Source organism: Nannobrachium achirus (genome assembly GCF_963921795.1).
Source record: "Nannobrachium achirus genome assembly, chromosome: 14".
NCBI lineage: Eukaryota > Metazoa > Chordata > Actinopteri > Myctophiformes > Myctophidae > Nannobrachium > Nannobrachium achirus.
Window position 1 is genome coordinate 20034948 of NC_137821.1, and position 7890 is coordinate 20042837.

Sequence of the window (7890 nt, forward strand, 5' to 3'; positions counted from 1 at the left end):
AGACTAAATGTCCGAAATATGACCGTCATTTTAATCTTGCGGCCCTCTGACTTTTTGTATTTTGCTAAGTGGCCCTGAGCCATCTTAAGTTGAGTAGCCCTGCTATAGAGGACAGTGTTAATTTTGTCGACTAAGACTAAGACTAAAAGACTACAAGATTTTGATATTTTGTTGATAGACTAAAACTAGACTAAAACAGTTCCAAAAGACTAAGACTAAGACTGTTATTTGTGTTATTCAAAAGACTAAGACTAAGACTAAAATGTTTTGATATTTAGTCGACTAAGACTAGACTAGACAAAAATTATTTCAGAAGACTAAGACAGGACTAAGACTAAACGGTGTGTTATTCAAAAGACTAAGACTAAGACTAAATCAAAATTTGCTGAAAAAATTAACACTGATAGAGGAAGTTGTCCACTATCATCTAATGAAAAGAAATGGCAAAATGCAGGTATGACGTATGAGCATTATGTTACTTTTTATTTTACTTGTTTTCGTTTGCAGGTTACGGCAGATGCCCTTGCACGTGTCATGTACTGTCAATCACCCCATTAGTTTCAACTGCATCATTATTGGCATGTACTGTAAGTAATACAGAAATGCATGTCATTGCTTGTCCAACATATCTCAACTCTTACTCAGTGAACCGACACACCTTCGGGTCCACTCATACATGAACAGACTGCACTGTGTACACACTGCACGCCCACACATACACACATTCACACAAGCATGGAAAACTCTCTTCGTTTAAAAAAACGCACGGAAAAAACAACGCTCCTACTGTATACACTAACCAAGCCAGTTTGACAGAGAAACAACCAAACTTGTGTTTGTGCTATGAATTGTTATAGGGTTTAGAGAGATTGTTAACAGGCGTGCGCACAATGCAGAATCGAAAACCACATTTGTATGATTGAATGATTGTCATGGAGATGAGTAAATAGAAATATGAACACATGGTCACAGGTGTTTACAGAAAGCATGGTTAACTGCGTTGACATTGTCACTGTCGACCTGGTACCAGGTGAGTGCTGTGATGTCATTTTTGAGTCATGGCCTCACACACTACAACAGTGTTTCTCAAACTCACATTTCAAGGTCTCCCCTTAACTCTGACAGTGTACAAATGGTTCCATTCGTACACTGTCAGAGTTACAGATTTGTATGGGTCAATTTAGACCCCTCTAAAGGACCCCACAGAGTCCCTGGAATCCACTTTGAGAACCACTGCACTACAATTAGAACGGCTCTGTATAGTTGAGTTATGTTCATTGGAACATAATGGACTCTAGCTTATAAAAACGTATATATTTATAAGCTACCTTTTTTTCCTTGTCTTTTTTCTTTTTCTTTTAGCAATTGTACAAATGAACTGAATTAAACTGAAACCAAACTCTTAATAGCTAACCTGTACAACCTGTACAACTGACTTGAACATATAATTGTCTACCACAGAGTATATGTAAAACCGGTTTTAAAAAGAAGGTAAAGAAATGTTTAATGGCATAGTACTACCTCTCTCGCATCTGCATCTGGTTAAGGTTAGTGTGTGTGTACAGTCTATTGTGTCCAGTGTGGATGTATAATGTTCATGTATGTGTAACTCTGTTTTTCTTGGTCACATCTGATCTCTCTTTCAAAAGAGATGTTCAACAACAAGACTAACCTGGTTAAATAAAGGTTATAAAATAAAATAAACGAAAAATGGAGGTAGCACATAATGTTTGTGACTTTGTGGTCAGGTTCTGTAGAGATTACTTTGGTTGACTATATGTAAATACTATTACTGTTATCTTATTTACTGTGATATTTTGTGGATCTCAGAATAATTAGCTATACAAGATTGGGATGCTAATGAACAATACAATGTAAAAAAGTGTGACTACAAGCCGCAATAACTTCTGTAAAATAATGGCTTAAACACTAAATCCCTATTTTATACATTGACTATTAAAAGAAGACAGATAAGCTATTCAAGCACAAAATGCATGCGTATTATGTTGTATTTAGGGAAAATTGCTGACTGGAAATAAATTGGGAAGCCAGCGTGAAACTTGCTTGACACAACAATAGTAAAAGCATGGAAATGTAGATTTTGATGTGGCACAACCTTTTTGCTTAACCACAGAGCTATGCCTTATGCTTTAAGGCCCATCAAATCAATTGATGTCACTAGCCTAAAGTATACACTGGCTTGCCAATAGATAAAGGGTCAACCACAAATTAAACCACTGGATCTTGGCATGGTAAAGATGTCAAGCAAGAGAGAACGGTATACTCACCAAATAACCACCACAGAAAAAAGAATGTGTCACCAAGTCCAGGGAAGAATGAATGAAAGTATTTTACAACTGTTGCAGTCAGTGTCTTTCCTTTCTCTCTCTCTCTCTTATCTTAACATCCTCGCCCCCACAGTTAGTGTGTTTCTCTCAGTCTCTTAATTACTCTCTCTGTCTCCACACTGACAGCATAAGCTTGCTGTAACGTGCTGTGGACAGGAGGGTGTGTTCCTGGCTGCTATATGTGGCCCGCCTCTGTCTTTTCAAACATTGTCCATACACACCCACCACACACGCACCGCACACACCGTGCATGAGCATGCACGCATGCACGCACGCACGCACACACACACACACACACACACACACACACACACACACACACACACACACACACACACACACACACCTGTACCTCTATGAGTGTGTGTGTGTGTGTGTGTGTGTGTGTGTGTGTGTGTGTGTGTGTGCGTGTGTGCGTGCGTGCGTGCGTGCGTGCGTGCGTGCGTGCGTGTGTCTGTGCATGCCTGCCTGCTTGTGTGCATCTACTGTATATAGGCTACTAACCAATGTGAGTTGTTGATCCACTATAGCTTGGAATCATTGCTTAATTTGTGGGGGAACAAGCTCCCTCACCTCTTTGATTGGATCAGGCACCTATTTGATTGGATCAGGTGGATCCGGCACCTATTTGATTGGATCCGAGACCTTCCCTGCATGAAAACATGACCAAACAGCACTATTTTGATTGACACTGTCAATCAAAATAGTGCTGTTTGGTCATGTTTTCATCCTTCCAAATAGACCTTTTTTGTATTATATTTTCATGTTTTTGTTAAATTTCTTGTACTTTTTCAGATGTGGTGCATGTGGTGCTTCATAGGTGACAGTGACACACAATATACAAACATACATAGTGTCATAGAATTGTGTTAACAATTTAAAAAATATATTTTTAATATGCCAGTTATTCAGATTGATCATTCCAAATGGGCCACATGTGCCAAATGTTGCTGCTAATGTTATAGGCTACTGCATGGGTGCGTACATGTAGGTAAGCAGTGGCACTGCTTGGAATGCAGACTGATAGCCGAGGTCAAGCTTGAGCTGACACTAGGTCACAGATCTCTTTCCTGTCAACACAGTCTGTTCAACTCAGGTAACCCTAACCCTACAAAAGTGGCACCCCAACCTGACTAACACTTGGAATGTAGGAGTTATATTATGGAGGCATTATATTTAGTTATGTAGGACTCGGTTCCACAGATAAATATTGTGAAAATAGCAGATCTACAAGCTCTTCACCTTAAGAGTCATTGTGTAGAGTCCAATCTGGTCAAAGATTGGCTCTACACAATCTGGTCAAAGATTGTGTAGACACAATGCCTTTCAACAGACACAAGAGACAGACACAATCGCCTGACTGACGGAGGGACTGACTGACTGACAGACAGCCGGTGGAGGTTTTCATAGTAACTGCTACCTGACAGTCGCAATGAAAACCAGCAAGAGCCGCTGATACAAACGACCTACGGCCTGGTCGCGACTTAGGCCACGACTTGGAGGTCGTAGGTCCCGGTTCTGGAGGTTTTGCGCGATCTCGGTCGTAATTCAGCGACCTGGGAAGTCCGCGATCGAAACTCTACGCTTGCTAAGGGAAGGGACGCGAGTTTAGAAACTCTACGCTTGCTAAGGGAAGGAGCGCCGCGATCGAAACTCTACGCTTGCTAAGGGAAGGGACGCGAGTTTAGAAACTCTACGCTTGCTAAGGGAAGGAGCGCCGCGATCGAAACTCTACGCTTGCTAAGGGAAGGGACGCGAGTTTAGAAACTCTACGCTTGCTAAGGGAAGGAGCGCTCGTTTTCAACAGCGTCGGCAGGTTAGCTACTCAGTGTCGGCAGGTTAGGGTTAGGGTTAGGGTTAGGGTTAGGGTTAGGGTTAGGGTTAGGGTTAGGGTTAGGGTTAGAGTTGGGGTTAGGGTTAAGGTTAGGGTTAGAGTTAGAGTTGGGGTTAGGGTTAAGGATAGGTTTTGGTGCACCTCGCGCGGTCCAAGTGACTACAATGGAGCGCTTCCTACCTCCGGTTCAGCCAATCACAAGCTTCAAAAGGTTGAATAGCGCTGCTGCTCTAGAATATTCTGCAAAAAGACGGCCCGGGGACGACCGAGGTGGCGCAACCACGGCCGGGGGTCGCGAAACTAGACCGGCCGCGACCTAACAAGTATGTACCGCGAACTACGACCTCCAGAACCGGGACCTACGACCTCCAGGTCGTGGCCTAGGTCGCGACCAGGCCGTAGGTCGTTCGTATCAGCGGCTGTCTCTCATGAAAACCTGCAGCTCATGTCATTCAGTCAGTCACTCCATATATGGCCAAGACAGAATTAATTTGCAAGTGTGACTCGCATCACGGCAACCACATAAATTAATTCTGTCCTTGTCCCTTTTATGCCCATTTATGGACATATTGTGTCAGTCTCTGTTGTTTCAGTGCGACCTCGCCCTTAGTGTCTTGTCTTACTGGTTATTTATTTTGGTTCTTTTTGAGGTATTAAAAAGGTCTTAAAAGCCCTTTCACAAACTGTCACTTCACTGGGACCCTCCCCCCAAATGATGTTTGGACCCCCCTGGGGCTCACTCCCACAGACTCGTTCACACTCCCTAGCCTTAAGTCTCATTGTTTGCCAAAAGCATTACACACAGAACAGAACGTGAAACATGTATAGGCGTGCCCCAAGGCATGCTGGGATGTCTCTCCTCAGCCACTAACTGCCTGAAGCTTCTAGATAACTAGATTATGTAGAAAGGTAGAGCTTGTAGAAATAACTATATTGAACACCAAGTTGCAGGGACGTGCAGAGAATGTTATAGAGGCGGGGGGGCTGACATTTCTAAAAGGGCCTTTTGGTGAAAATACCTCCAAGCTCACTGCGACGCGTTGTGCGACGCGTTGTGAGCTTGGAAGTCAGCTATTTTCGGTGCTTGATACCACACCAGTGTACGGCATGGATTCCTACACAGAGAGGGCAATTCTTTCAACATAAAATGCAACGTTCAAGTTCAGGGGGGTTTTGACAGGTTTTCATGAATGCTGCCTTCAGGTATGGCATGGAAAGAGGCCATTTTAATTTCTTTCGCCATAATAAAAACTGCATTCATGGTCTGGAGAGGGCACTTTTTACAGACGGATAAAAGGGCAGGGGCTCAAGCCCCCTTTGATGTCTATGTGTGCACGTGCCTGCCAAGTTGGGAACCTGGGATTCTTTTTTTTACAGATTTGTTTTGGGTCTTTTATGCCTTTATTGATAGGACAGTAGACTGACAGGAAATAGGGGGAGAGACGGGGAGTGACACGCGGCAAAGGTCGTCTGGATCGGGAATCATACACGCGCCGCCGCCAGGCATCCATGCCAATGTGGCAATGCCCAAGTGGTATGCGCCTGGACCAGTAGGCCAGCGCCCCAGGGAACCTGAGATTCTTTAGAAAGCAATTTGTCTATCATCAAGTTGACTGTTGATGAGTCTCTGACGACCTGCCAGAGGGATTTCTTGGGCATCGCTGTTCATATTTCTCTGGAAAAGTGCAACTCACTAAAGGACGTCTGTCAATTGTCTTAATTTCCTCTAAATAAAGCACTTTCAAAATATTCTCTCATTTAGGTGCGTCCCATTTGCAATAATATAGTATAATTACAGTTCATCTATACGAAAAGAAAACGTTACTACAAATAAAGTAAATCTTTCAGTAAATCTTTCATAAACAAATGTTTGGTCCCTAATAATACACAAACAAGATCTTTCCACACAATTATTTCATTTATTTGGAATAACCATTTTGCAATACTGTATAGTTACAGTGCATCTACAAAAATAAAACAGTTACCACTTTTTTCATAAACTAATGTTTGCTCCCTAATATACAAACAATTTCTTTCCACACGATTATTTCATTTATTTGGAATAACCAAAATATCCTTTATTGCGACCGTCAGGTCGCAAGTTAATGACGGTCGCAAGTATTATGAAAAGCTCCACCGGCTGTCCCTCCATCAGTCAGTCAGTCTGTCCATCACGTCACACTTTTGGCCCTATACTCTTATCACTGCACCGTTGCCCCTATCCATGCTAAACTTTGCACACACACTATTGGCTGGCAAACCACAACCTCCAGCCTTGATTTCTCACATGGCCCTCTTCTAGCGCCTTTGAAAAGACAACACCAGCACTCACGGATCAGTCTTTTTAAGGCACTTTTTTATTTTAAATTAAGGTTGGTATGGAAAGCTGCAGAGCAGCAGCAGGCGGACGCGTTTCGGCATTAAGCCTTCATCAGCGTTGCATGCTGGGGCAAGGGAAGTGTCGCATTTATATAGAGTCACCATGAAAACAAATTTTTTGACACTGCTCCAACAGATTTTGCCCTAAAATCACGCAAAGCGGTACACAGTATCTCTAAAGTCATGTCATCATGGATCTGTCCCATTTCCCATATTCCCTCCTGATCTAAAGTTTGTGTATGCGACGTGATGGTCGCTTATCTCCCGATTAGGGAGTCTTACTGGTAAGAACAGTATTTTATTAGTCAGTTCAGCTGCTAACATTCATTCAGAGGGAATTTGACTTGCCTGTTGTCACGATCTTGGCCTCTAGTCTGCCCATGCCCTGTGTGCCCTGCCCTTGTCATGGAACCCTGGTCCTGTCTAGTGTGCCACTGCATTGCTCTGTCTGTTTTGACTGCTCACCCCCCCCTCTCTCTGTGTGGCCCTGGGCCCTGATTGAGAGCCTTGCGTCTACCTGGGTTTCCCAGCTAATGACAAAAGCCATATATGGTGAAGCATACGAGGGTTATAGGCATAAGGTACATACATGATGAACATAATAGCAGGTTTAAACTGTAAATCACTGTTTTCCAAACAGTGGGCCTACATTTTTAAGTCCTTGATTTTGTAATACCATACTGGAATGTCTTTATTGATATACATTTTGGGGGAAAGGATGGAGTATACCACTAAAATACTAAATTATAATCAACCAAATAAGGGGGATAAGCATTGCAACAAAAATAAAACTGCACATTTTGTCATAACTATAATGAAATCACCCTACACCTATTTTGGACTTAATTGCCAGGGATGTCAATTCGACTGCTGTTTGACATGAAGTGCACACTGTCACTGCAGCCACTAGATGGCAGAAGGGTTATTTTGGAGGTCCCCAGATAATTAACTTAATGTGCAACATTGTTTTCTCACTCAACAGTAAACAAACCAACATAAAGTTTAAGTGTATCTGAGGGTGTCTGCACATTTCTAAAGATACCATTTTTTAATACCTCTAAAAAGACAAATTAAACATTGGCCAACCTTTCAAATATTAGAGGCAGAGATTGTGAAAATAGCCGATCTACATGCTCACAACGCCGCACAAGGCGGTGTGAGCATGTAAATCTGCTATTTTCACAATAGAACCATGTTATACAAAATGTAATGCCTCAACTCTTAGTGCTCGTCAGGTTGGGGGGGTCCCCAGTTAAAATATGATTATTTTGAGGGTCGCAGCCTGAAAAGGTTGAGAGCCACTGCGTTAAACTTCTGTTTAAGTTTCCT